We start from the raw sequence: 12,846 nt of genomic DNA on the forward strand, positions 1-12,846 counted from the left end.
TTATTTTTGAGAGAGACCAAGTACGAGCAGGGGAGGGGCAGGGAGAGAGGGAGATACAATCTGAAGCTGGCTCTAGGCTCTGAGCTCTCCATACAGAGCCTTACTCGGGGCTTGAACCCATGGATGGTGAGATCATGACCTGAGCTGAAGTTGGACACTCAACAGACTGAGCCACCCAGGCGCCCCTCAACATTTAAGTTATCTTTGAAAAAGTGGGTAAATAAAGCCCTCAACTTACACGGAGAAAGCTTATCTAGAAGGACAGGACTTAATTCACAGGGATGTGTTTTTAGAATTTCCTGCTATTGAACTTGAGCTCACAGCACATAGTAACCATGGTTGACTCCACTCGCTCAAGTGTCGGAGAATGAGGGGGGAAAGGAAGCTTGATACTAGGTGGGAACAACCCTTGCTCTCTTGTTTTTCTAAATAGTACATGGGATCTTTCTCCTGTTTGTGAATTGAAGAACCAACCTGTCAAATAGGTCAGTTTCTGGGTGTCGGACATTGTAGGGTCATGACCTGTAGGCATCGGCCCAAAAAACTGGATGGCTCCCTTGGTGAATTCCCTTCGTCAGAATTGGCAAAAGCAGTTAAATACATGCATGGAGAAGCATGCCAGAGCAAGATTCTGGTCATTCGCCATGGTATTGAAGTCTTAAGATGATGGAAGCGGTGCCTTTGCAGTCCTGGATCTGGCGCTGGAAAACAAGCCTATCTCCACAAGCCTGCCCACACCACGCTAGGGCAATTGGCTGGAGAATGAATTCAGTCAGATCCTATGTGACCGCTTTAAACCGCAGGGCAGGGAAGATTGCATTACACCTCCCCCTTGTCAGAGTGATCTGTGTAGAAATCACCAATGCTGGAGCTGTTTCAATGTTTTTTTGACAGTGTGGGATAGAGCTGAGGTCTTTGATTTTTTTTTCCTTCCATATCGCCATAGGCACTTAGCAAGTCACTTAAACTGTGAGCCTGTTTCAACTGTAAAATAGACTGAACCACTTTTTCTCCGTGCCTTACTGCTCCAAAGAGCCATGGCTTTCAGTTCATTTATTTTGAGTATGAATGCATAGAATTTACGGGCTTATATTTTCATTAATTTTTAACAAAAAAAATTGGAGGGGGAATCCCCTACAGTCCCCCGGTTTTTTTCCAGGAATTTCAAATTTCATATCTTACCCTGTCTGTCAACAGCATGTATTTTTAAATGCCTCTCCTACAGCACATGAACATTATTCTATAAAACAGAACTTTGGGAGAAGGTTACTAGGAGCTATCCCATTGTAACATAGTATGAACATCCTATGGAAAAGATAAAATGCTTAGTATACTTGAAAAGAGAAATCTGACATTTGACTAATTCGTTCTAAATTTTTAGTTTTGGTCCTTCACACTTGGTTACCAGTTTGGGGTTTCAGACAGTTGGTGCTGACGGTGTGAAACTCCCACTGTCTGCAGTTAAATTGAAGCTTTGGTTTCTCATGTGAACAGGCACGGAATCTGGGATTACGCTTTCTTAAATCCTCATTTCATGAATAAGCCCCCGCTTCCCCCAAGCACTACCACACATGGTCTCCCCACCTGGCTTCAGCATACGCAGGGGTTTTATCTTGATTCTTACCACTGGGTAAACCTTGCTGGAACAATAATTGGCTTCTTAATGATTTGCACAGGACAGGGCTTAACATCTTTGCAAATGAAAACTCCACTGTGCAAGAACAAGTTAAAAGGAATTTGTTAAAAGGAGCCTTTTTAGAAGAAATCGTGCTGACTTGTAATTTGGCTTACTGTGATAATGTTTTTTTGATCAGTATGGGAAGGAAAATTCTGAATTTAGTAGAAAATGATGTCTAAATGTATTAGAAATTATAAAGCTTTATAAAGTCTTTGGTATTAGGTTTCACCATATGAAATTGCCAATGTAGGTTTTTGTCTACAAAATGACAAGATCACTAGGTTCAACCTAATAATTTTGCATTTTACAGTCCAAGTATAAGCTCATAATAGCAGCTTTCTGAGTGTGAGATGATAGAACCTTCGATTTACCAGGCTGATCTATATACTTCTTTAATAATGACTGCATTACTGTTAAGCAAAACCCTGATTAAAATGCAAATCCCATACTATCAAGTATTAAACCACTGATTTTGAAAATACATTGTAGGAGGGGCACCTGGGTCATTCCGCTCAGGTTATGATCTCTTGGTTCATGAGTTCAAGCCCCGCATCAGGCTCTGTGCTGACCGCTCAGAACCTAAAGCCTGCTTCGAATTCTATGTCTCTCTCTCTCTCAAAAATAAATAAACATTAAAAAATTTTTAATTAGGGGTGCCTGGGTGGCTTAGTCGGTTAAGCGTCCGACTTTCGCTTAGGTCATGATCTCGCGGTTCGTGGGTTCGAGCCCCGCGTCGGGCTCTGGGCTGGCTGCCAGNAGAGTTGGTAAATGAATTCTGAACAGAGGCAAAGGAATTGAGAATGATTGAAATTTTGCCGTGGATGGGGTCCCTGGGTGGCTTAGTCGGTTAAGCGTCCGACTTTCGCTTAGGTCATGATCTCGCGGTTCGTGGGTTCGAGCCCCGCGTCGGGCTCTGGGCTGGCTGCCAGCTCAGAGCCTGGAGCCTGTTTCAGTCTGTGACTCCCTCTCTCTCTGACCCTCCCCTGCTCACGCTGTCTCACTCTCTCTCTCCTAGAAATAAAAATAAAACATTTTTAAAAAAATAAAAAAAAAATTAAAAAAAAATTTTTTTAATTAAAAAAAGAGAAAATAATAGGAAACATTGCAGGAAAGAGTTAAAATCAGCAGGCTAATGTTCACATGTTTTCTCATTTAGCACCAAAGAGTTTCTTATTATTTCTTTCTTTTTTCTTTTTTCCACATGTATCAGGAGTAAAAAGCATCATGTAGGGAGGGGAAATTCCCAAACGATTTAATTGCTTTTTACATAGAACTGAGACAATTGCAGATAATGATTTCCTATCATGAGCCATTTGAAAGGAAGGAAAGACTGCCCTAGACTCCCTGACATTCAAGAGTGGCAAAGACCTTAGATCTCATCCAGCCTTTGGATAGAGAGCATCCCCTTCCCTGTGTCCACTAGGGTTGTCGTGTGCTGCTAAACTAAATACCTCAGGCCTTGGGGGGGTGGGAGCATCTGCTCGGAAGCCAGCTTATTCCTTGTTTAGCTAACTCAAAAGAATTTCTTCTCATTGAGCTAAAATCTGCCTTCTTATAATGTCAACCTCTGGTCCCGCTCCTATACCTGGAAATCAAAGGGAGTAAATGTAATCCTCTCCTGAGTAAAGGACCTTCAAATATTTCAAGACCAGTGCACCTTGAGGTCCCACCACGGGACAGTTTCTCTCTCCCAGTGTCTCTTGATGAACTGGGGATAAAGGACTATGTCTTTTCTATTCTTCAGGTCTGAACTGCTTGCCAGAAAGCGCTCATGTTTTCTCTAATAGAGTAAAATCGTAGTTCCTCCACCATGTACTGCACTTAATCAAGGCACATCTCGAGACCTCAGAAACCACCTGTCGGAAATAAGGAGGGCTGTTTGATGATGCCCTTAATGTCTTGTCTGGCAAAAAAAATTTTTTTTAATTTTTATTTAAAAAATTTTTTAATGTTTATTTTTGAGAGAGAAAGAGACAGAGCATGAGCAGGGGAGGTGGCAAAGAGAGAGAGGGAGACACAGACTCCGAAGCGGGGCTCGAACCCACGAACCTCGAGACCACAACCTGAGCCAAAATCAGACACTTTACCAACTGAGCCACCCAAGTGCCCCAGGCACAAAATTTTTATAACTTCGGTATAGATGCAAACTCCATAAAATGAGCATTGATTAATAGTTTCATACAGACCAAAATGGGGGAGCAAGTGGGTTCGATTCACTAACAGTACTTCTCAAAGCTCAGTCATTTGCATGCACCACCACGATTTCTACCATTTCTAGGTACCACTTGTACCATTATTACTTAATAGCTTTCTCTGAATCCACTTACTCATTCCCCTTGAATCATTTATTTTAAAAGGAAACGTTACATCAGCATAAATGTGGAACCATTACCTTTTGTCATAAAAAGAAAATCTTAAATATAGATATTTTACTGGTTATGTTTATACTTAAATACACAGTTTTAAAGAACATTACTTAAAAGATCTGCACATCATCCAAAATCATCTGAAGGCTCCCACATAGTAGACTGGATAAGTCTTCGGGGAAGGCTGCAATGAAAGGAAGGTATACTTCCTGCTACCTGGGGTTTCAAGAATCTTAACTTAGAAACTACCCCTGGGTCCACAGCAGTTTGTAATTCAAGGACAAATTATTGAAAGCTGATCCTATAATCACCTAATATTAAAAGCCAGCATTTGTTGAGCACTTACTATATGCCTATGTGCTTTTCATACTTTTGAGTCTTATTTTCTAATTTCGTAAAGTTACTATTAGAGTAGATCACTTTACCAATGAAATCTATATTTATAATCTTAGGCCAAAATGAACTCCTACAAACCATTTTTCTTGGAGAAAAAAATAGCCTCAGGCTATAGCACAAGGTACTAAAGTGATATGGAGATTAAAGATGTGTCCTAGGATTTCATCACTGTGGATCAATAACCCAAAAGATTTAAAGACAAAAGAATCTACTTGGAGGTCAGTGTTCTTACACTGGGAGATGTATGCGTTAAAGGTATTCCCTTTTGAATCGTCATCTCCTTTCCTTTCCTTCAGAGTTGTCCCTACCACCAAAATAAACAACAACAAAAATGCACAGATTTAAAATAAATGATTTGTAAACTTGGATGATACAAGTTATCATGCTGCATGGAGAACGACTCCGACTCCCATGTCTGATCGGGTGCGTTATGCTTGCATTTTACCCCTGTTGTGGTTTCCTGTCAGTCTGTGAGCTTTGGGGAGCCTTTGAAAAGACCTTCCTGATTGAGTCTCAGAAATTTCAGGAAGTACCAATATCAGATGGCTGTCATGCAGTTACTTACTCTCTAAACTTTACCCACCTCTTCCTATGTGTGAGCTTTGGATGGGTCTTCCTCCTCCTCAAAAAAACACTCCACATATCCTGGGACATTAGCTTTCAAATCTAATGTCAGTCATGGTCCAAATGGATGATTCTCAAATTAATGGGCATCAGAATTTCCCCAGGGAGGCTGCCCCACCTAACCCTACTAAATTAAAGCCTACCAAGTGGGAGCCTTAAGAATCTAGCACATCAAAGCTTTGAGAACCACCAATTTGGTTTAATCCCCTCATTTTCTAAAAAGGGAAACTGAGGCCCAAAGAAGCGAACTGAGTGACTCATCCAAGAGCCAGCCATCTGGGAGCCAGGCCTAGAATTGTTCTCTACCACTTCTCCTGGGGAGAACAGATCCTCAGGACACTTAGAAACCTGTCTTCACCTGCCAGTTTATTTAGACCAAGATCACTTTCCTTGCAAAGAAATCTTCCTACTTCTCCCCGCTAAACAGCAGAGGAGCACCATGAGGTGTCATCAGAAACCCAAAATCGTTTGTGACCAGTATCTAGGAACCTAGAGTTTGATGTGCTCTCCAGAAGCAAAACTAGTGAAATCCAACCTGTCTAGGGTGAGATCCACCATGTGAAGAGAGGCCGTGAAGAGTGCTGTCAAGAACACAGGCTTCTGTGCAATTCCGGGCTCAAGTCCACTTATGCCATTTCAGTTTTGTCATCTGCACGACAGAAACAAAATTACTGCAGTATCAACTTCCCAGGGTGATATGGAAAACGAAATCATTAATCATTTTGTTGGTGTTTCCAGCCAGGCCCTCCTTATGAAACAGCTCTCCTAGACTTCCAATTGAACCATAACGATCACCAAAGCATGTAGCGTCATAACAAAGAGCGAGCAACTGAAAGAACTGGTAAAGGGTCCCACCACCATAGTATCTGTTTCTAAACACTTCGCAACCAGTTGAGCCCATCAACACTTCAGCACTGGGTGTCATGCACCGAAGCAGGGGACTGATGCGTGAAGCAGCAGGCAATTTGTGCCTACCAGAATAGCTGACTGGCTGTTGGTTGCAGCCAAGCTAAGGCCCAACGCAGGATTTGCCCGGATCCCCTCTCTTGCAGCAAGATTATCTTACCATTATCCACCCTCCACACTCTGCCGACTTTGAAAGTAAATTTTATGATTTCCCATTTCCCAAGGTTGGTCTATTGACCGAAGACAAGTGGATAGTTAATTGACACGCTTAAAAAGAAGCCAGCCAATTTGTTCCGCTGTGGCCCAAGTTGTTCTAGGTCAACACAGCTGGAGTGTCCTGCTATCAGGGTAGTTAGAGCTGCTGTCAGCTGGAGCATACTGGGTAGTTCGGTAGCCTGAGACAAAGTGCAATATATTTGTACATGATTTGCCTTCTCAGGGTCAAGAAACACCAGGCTTGTCTCATGAGGTAACGCCCTCTTCTACAACAGGTGTGAGCTCCCTGCCGGAGGAGGAGGAGATGGGTTGTTTTCTGAGCCGCTCTGGCCAGAGACAGAATCCCTAGTTTGCCTGGCACCTGGGAGGCAAATGCTCCATCCACCTGGGCGCCTGTCTCCCAGGCTGTGCCTCCAGCGCCCTCTATAGGACATTGCCAAGAACTGGATGCAGGAAGCTAGGACAAAACCCTCAAATTCACACATTTATCTGGGACTGAGGGGGGACTTTCAGCGCTAAAACTGGGAAAGTCCCGGGCAAGCTGAGACAAGCTGGCCACCCTACTAACTGAAAGGGGAATCCTATTAACTAAAGGGGGATCTAAAGCTGGGTGTAGCGGATACAGACCCTGCACTATTAAACCACCGTCACTTCTTGGTTGAGATCAGGGAATGGGGAGGAGAGAGCATGGACCAGAAGTCTAAGGAGGGAGGGGCAGGAGCTATCTGGGGGGTTGGAAGTGAGCTATTGAATAAAAGAACCGTTTGGCCTGAGTCAAAGCCCCTCAGCCCTAAAGCAAAGCAATGTGTCAGATTCCACAGCAGGCTGGGGGAAGAGCTGGGATTGGTCATTTACCTTTTTTCCTTGTGAGTTGTGAATCATTCAACTTGTGTCCCTTCAACAACTAATTAACACCTATGATATGCCAAGAACCCTCCTGAAGTACCAGCAAGAAGGATTCAGTATGCCCTGGCCCCTGCCTTTCACCTGGTAGAGGAGTTGTCTATACAGGTCAGAGTCCAGTGGATGAACACCAGCATGGATGAGAAACTTTGCACAAATGTGCCCTGGAAAATGCCCTTACCCTACTGAGCTCCTTATGGGCACCTAAGTACAGCAAGAACCACTTGGCAGGAATCAGGCCCAGGGCCTGGGTACCAGGAGCATATGAGGGACAGCTGGAGTCACTTGAGCCCTGCTAGATCCCCCAAAGCTAGCCCACCTCCTCTGCCTGGCCCCAGAAATTGACAGAGCCCAGAAAAGACAAGTGAACACCCTGGTGGAAGTGTGAAAGAAACAATCAAATTTCCAGCCACAAGAGGTATTTTGTGTGTTATCCATGATGGGAATGATCAGGTAGCAGCACATGCTCTCAGATTAGATTCTTTCAGAAGGTAAATGTATATTGGGATCGTATCACGTACAATTAAATACATGTCTGGACAAGGACTGGAAGGGAAACTGGATCCAGACAGAAACTGGATCCAGTGTGTTTGTGGTGAGATCAGGGGTGGTCTTTTATTCTCCTCTTTTCAAAACTGGGTTTAATAAAGTTATGTTATTTTATAATAAACAAGGACAAATATCTTTAATGTTATAAAGTTCACACGTCCTACATGCTAATGAAAAATGAAGTTAAAAGAAAAAACCCCCACGACTGCTCTGAATTAGACCAGTTACAAAAAAAAAGGACAGTCCTAGATGAACACATTTCAAGTTCTCCAGGAAGAGAAGAAACAAAAGTTTGCACAGGGGAATTAATTCTCTTTCAACTCATGGGGCTTAATTATTTTGTTCATCTTCCCACCCTAACTGGTGCCAGAGCTGGCGTTGGAACACCCAGGCCCCAAGTGAAGACGCCGGCTTTGCCAAGCTGCCCTTAGGCAGGCTGGGAGATGTAACGAGAGGCTGGTGTCCTTCCAAAAGATGGGTCTTTGCAGGGTAACAAATCAAGCTGCCATCAAAATGAAGAGATAGAAGCTGATTCGACAGCTGATTCGCCAGACTGAGCCTCGGCGTCCTAGAGCACTGGGGTGTGTGTGGATGACCAAGAAGGCTCAGAGGCCCCCGGGACAGGTTCCCAGCTGCTGAGGACCCAGCTCTGGGGATCAGAGGTGGGTCCAGTGCCACCCCCTCACACGCCTCCCTGTGTCCCCCCACCCCCTCTCCGTGGAACTTCAGAAAAGGCTTAGGATTGTTTATGTAAATTTTAAACAGGATGCTTCCTGTTCATCCAGTTTCAATGCTGCAGGGAAACAGCAAAGCCCCGTCACATTTTGTTCTCCACCCAGCACCTATCCCAGGACCCAGAGCTTCCTCCACCCCCAAGTCCTGGCCTGGATTACGGACAAAGAAGTAGGCATTAGCTTGTAGGAAATTTGAATCGTTGTTGAGTCAACTCTGTACCAGAGCTTTATCCATTTGCAAACATGGTTCTGGGGTCCCAGGTGGGCACCCTGAGAGGTCGCCTAGTACCTTTGCTCCTTGCCATTCACCCCACTCTCTGTACCCTAGAAAGACAGAAGAAACTGGAATCTACCTGGGTAGAACCTTCCTGGCCTCACCTGAAAACCAACCAACCCCCTCCCAAGCCCCTAGGCCAGGCAAATTCCTGCAGTGCCAGGGCTGGGTTTGCAAACGTTTCTGCCCTCTTCCTCCTGTCTCAGACCAGCAAAGGGCTCTGTTACCTCCAGTGGCCCTGGCTGGTGTCCCTTCGAGCCTGGATCCTGACCCTGATGAGATCTCAGCTCTCTCAGATCCAGGGGGAGGATTTGCTATGAAATTTCCTTCCCAGCCTTGTCCCCAGTCCCTTCCTCTGACATAGACAAAAAGAGGCCGCCTCTTCTCCAGAAAAGAAGATGGTAGCTGAGGCGCCAGTGATGGATCTTTTTCACGTGTTTATCCAGTACTTACTGACAGCTTAATAGATAGTCGGGTGATAGGGCACACTCAGAGATAAAGGGGACCTGGGCGTAGGCCCAGAGAAGTGGAATCTTGGAGACAGAGGAGAGAGGTGTCTCCGGCTGGGGTCACATGCTTGGTCGCTGAGCTAGAGGAGCTCAGAGGAGGGACATAGCAAACCTTGGAGTGCAAAGGGCAGAGGGCTCCCTGCACGATGACCCTCATGCTTCTCCGTTGGGCACTTTGGTTTGTAGTCCAGTGGGAATCCCCTGTAGCCCTGTATTTTGATCTCTGTCAAACAAAGGGAAGAATAACCCGTTTCTGGGGCGCCTGGGTGGCTCAGTTGGTTAAGCGTCCGACTTCGGCTCAGGTCATGATCTCACGGTTTTTGGGTTCAAGCCTCGCATCAGGCTCTGTGCTGACAGCTAGCTCAGAGCCTGGAGTCTGTTTCAGATTCTGTGTCTCCTTCTCTTTCTGACCCTCCCCTACTCACACACACTCTCTCTCTCTCTCTCTCTCTCTCTCAGAAATAAAGAAAACATTAAAAAAAAAAAAAAGAACAATCCCTTTACCCCTCGAAACCCTGATCTCCACCCTCTCCTCCAGCTCCAAGCTCCCAAGCCCCAAACAAGCCAAAACCCACAAGAGACAAGAGAGGGCCACCATGATGTGCCCTCCCCAGCAAGCACCCTGCCCATCCGCCATGTCCCAAGCCTTTATTCTCAGTTCAACTAAGCCACACTAGGGAGTGTGGCAATGGGAATGGGACCATCTGAACTGCAAACACTCTGGCCACTTTGGAACTTCATGCTTGCCCTGTCATGCATTGCTGATTTTCAGCTCTTGGGACCAGGGGCCACTGGGTCCAGACACTTTGCCCTGGGACTTGGCATCAGGGGGTTCCAACATGAGGTTGCCTCAGTCATCTCTAGCACTTCGCTCCCCCACCCCAACCCCTCTATTTAACCCTCGTGTTTGTGTGCACATCTGTCTGCACCAGGCGACTGAAGACTCTTGGAGAGCAGGGGCTTCATCCATGGGCCTCCTTATTCTCCCCACCTTCCCATCAGCCTATTGCGTATATCAGGTTGTCAGTGAAGTCTACCAAAGCAACAAGAAAGTCTGGAGGCATGCCTACTCTGGGGAAGTCTCCCCTCCTTTGGGAGCCGATATTGCAATTAGGAGCTCTCAAAGTCCCAGGGCTTTGGGGTGGGGACGGTCCCCAGCATCCTGGAGAGTCCGCAGCTGGGAGCGATGAGCAGATGGTGCCTTGGGGCTGGGAAGCACAGCTCATCTGTCTTCCGTGGCCAAATGGCTCCACCCGGAGGACAGTCGGCTGGGATCCCTATCTACACAGACCTTTCTCCACCCAGTATGGATGAGCTTTCCTGAAGAAACTCAGAAGCCCCAGCACCTCTCCAGAGTAGCTCTGAAGAATTACCTCTTTTTCCTGGAATAGCCAGTGTCCAGCCCTTGCCTCCAGCCCCAGGAGTGTTTCCTATCTGCAAATGAGAGGGAAATTGGGGCAGCTCAGAATTCTGCCTCCCATCTTGGGGAAACTCTGAGAACCCAAATGAGGCAATCCACGGATGGGCACAAGCTACTAAAAAGTACAAGGCTCTGCTCAAACCCAAGGGGGTTTTCGGTTGTTGTCTTCAGGGCAAGAGGCGCTGTAAGAAAATTCTCCCCTCCTGTTTTCACTTCCTCTTCTCTCTCTTTACCCTGGGAAGGGGAAAATCCTGTGAAGATTTGCAGCTGATGTATAAAAACACCAAAACAAAATTCTAGTGGCATTTTAACAGTATCTTCAGGGTGGCAGCCACGTGACTGGGTTCTGACGTCCAGATTCAAAGCCCAAAAGAATCACGAGACCAAAACAAATTGTGTGACTGGTAATGGCTCTGGTCCAATGCACCACCGTATTATCAAAGCCTGGACATGGATGCCTCTAAATGATCCCCACATTGTTACCATCTTCAGGCAACTCTGTGGAAGACATTGTCTCTGGGTTATGCTAGAGTCCATGGACCTACCACCCACTGGTCCCCAGTGAGGGCCACGTGGTATTTCAAAGGCACAGAGAACCCAGAAATACACAATCCTACCAAGCCTGCTCTCCCTCCCACAAGAAGTTCCCAAGGAAGCCAGACCAAGGAGCAGCAGCTACATGAGAGTCACAGTCCCGTAGCCATACCAGCACTGATAATGTCACAAAGCTCTGAGAGCTGTTCTTGCATTTACTGGGATTAATAGTAACACATATCTGTGCTATACATTTACTATTGTGCTGGGCCTGGGGGTGAACAAAGCTGGGAAGAACAATGAAGGACTCACAAGAGGGAAGGTCATGTTCCATGTGGTTCAATAGTGAGGAAGTGAAGAGTGAGGAGGTGTGGCTGGGGTCCCAGTGTGCCTTTGAGAGACTGTAGGCCTTGACACATGCTGCCTGAATTTCTCCCCTCAGCCCCACCCCAGCCCTGTGATGCCTACCTACCGAAGGGTGTGGTCCCAACCCGAGTCACCATGGTAACCTCAAAGCCTAGCTCTTGATGGGTTGTATATTACAGAAGAGGGGCTGGGTAAATGTTCCCTGAATGGATGAACGAACGAATGAATGAATGAATGCCAAGTGATTATAGGGCTAGCATATGGCCAGACCTGAGGACAGACACTCTACCTTATACCACGTTTGTCCCCATAGAGCTTCACAGTGAAGCAAACACTTCATTGGAAGGACTATCTCACCCAACATTTGTTTTTAATGTTTATTTCTTTTTTAGAGAGAGAACATGAGCAAGGAAGGGGGGGGTGGGGACAGAGGATCTAAAGTAGGCTCTGCACTGACAGTGGCGAGCCCGTTGTAAGGCTCAAACTCACAAGATCATGAGATCTTGAACTGCGAGATCATGACCTGAGCCAAAGTCAGATGCTCAACTGACTGAGCCACCCAGGCTCCCCTCACTCAACATTTTAAAAATCCTTTCCCTTCATTCCTTCTCCTTGCTCATCCGAGGCCCTAGACTTTAGCCCTTCGAGGCACTAGTGATGTCCTGCTTCCTTCCGGGAGAATCTGCGTTCTTCAGAAAGGATAACAGACAAGTGACTCATGAAGAGCAACCACAGGAGTAAAAATGGGGCCATCTCGGTCATCCATGACAGGGGCAAGGGAGGTGACACTTTTGTTTCCTGGCCCTCAAATATCCCTCTGCATTCGCAGACAGCGCCTTCCACCCTGGGGTAGAACTGGCCCTCCAATTTTACTTAAAGTAAATTAAATACAATCAGTTTTCATAATTGCGTGACACAGAAATGCCCCGATGGCCACCTCGCCCTGGGCACCTTGCCATCATTGGGCCTTTGGTGCGCCATTGTCCCAGGTTTCCTCCTCCGGCTAACAGGCTTCCGCCTGGGAGTCTGTTAGCCCTTGCACGTGTTTGTTGTGTTACAGGCATTTGGAAAGGGGTTGCCACCCCCTAGCATGACTGTCTGCTGGAATGTGGGTGCTGTTCTTAGACAGCATTTCCCACTTTCCTGGGTGACATGACTATCTTACTAGGCACTGGAGGTGGGCGCTCCAAAAAATGCACTTGCACAGAATGAGGGGGTGTCTGTTTGCCTTAGCGATCTGACCATTGTGGTTTTCCTACAGAGCTAAGCACACAGTGCAACCTCAAAAAAAAAAAAAAAATTCATTTTTGGGAAAAGAAAAAAAAGATATAAAATGCAGAAGAAGAACTATCTATTTAAAGTAATCACGTG

General features: G+C 46.1%; 1 long non-coding RNA gene across 3 annotated transcripts; it reads right to left on the bottom strand.

Annotated features, from left to right (window-relative positions):
• Positions 1-8,607: 8,607 nt before the first annotated feature.
• On the bottom strand, positions 8,608-11,513 carry LOC120229155. Of its 3 annotated transcripts, XR_005527682.1 has the most exons (4): positions 11,422-11,513; positions 10,529-10,809; positions 9,268-9,378; positions 8,608-8,696 (listed from the first exon to the last, which is right to left on the bottom strand). It is a non-coding gene; the product is annotated as an uncharacterized LOC120229155 (long non-coding RNA). The 3 variants fall into 3 exon arrangements; XR_005527683.1 differs by lacking the exon at positions 8,608-8,696 and having other exon boundaries at positions 9,094-9,378; positions 10,529-10,589; XR_005527681.1 differs by lacking the exon at positions 8,608-8,696 and having other exon boundaries at positions 9,094-9,378.
• Positions 11,514-12,846: the final 1,333 nt, after the last annotated feature.

Source organism: Hyaena hyaena, unplaced genomic scaffold (assembly GCF_003009895.1).
Source record: "Hyaena hyaena isolate Hyena2069 unplaced genomic scaffold, ASM300989v1 scaffold_29, whole genome shotgun sequence".
Lineage (NCBI taxonomy): Eukaryota > Metazoa > Chordata > Mammalia > Carnivora > Hyaenidae > Hyaena > Hyaena hyaena.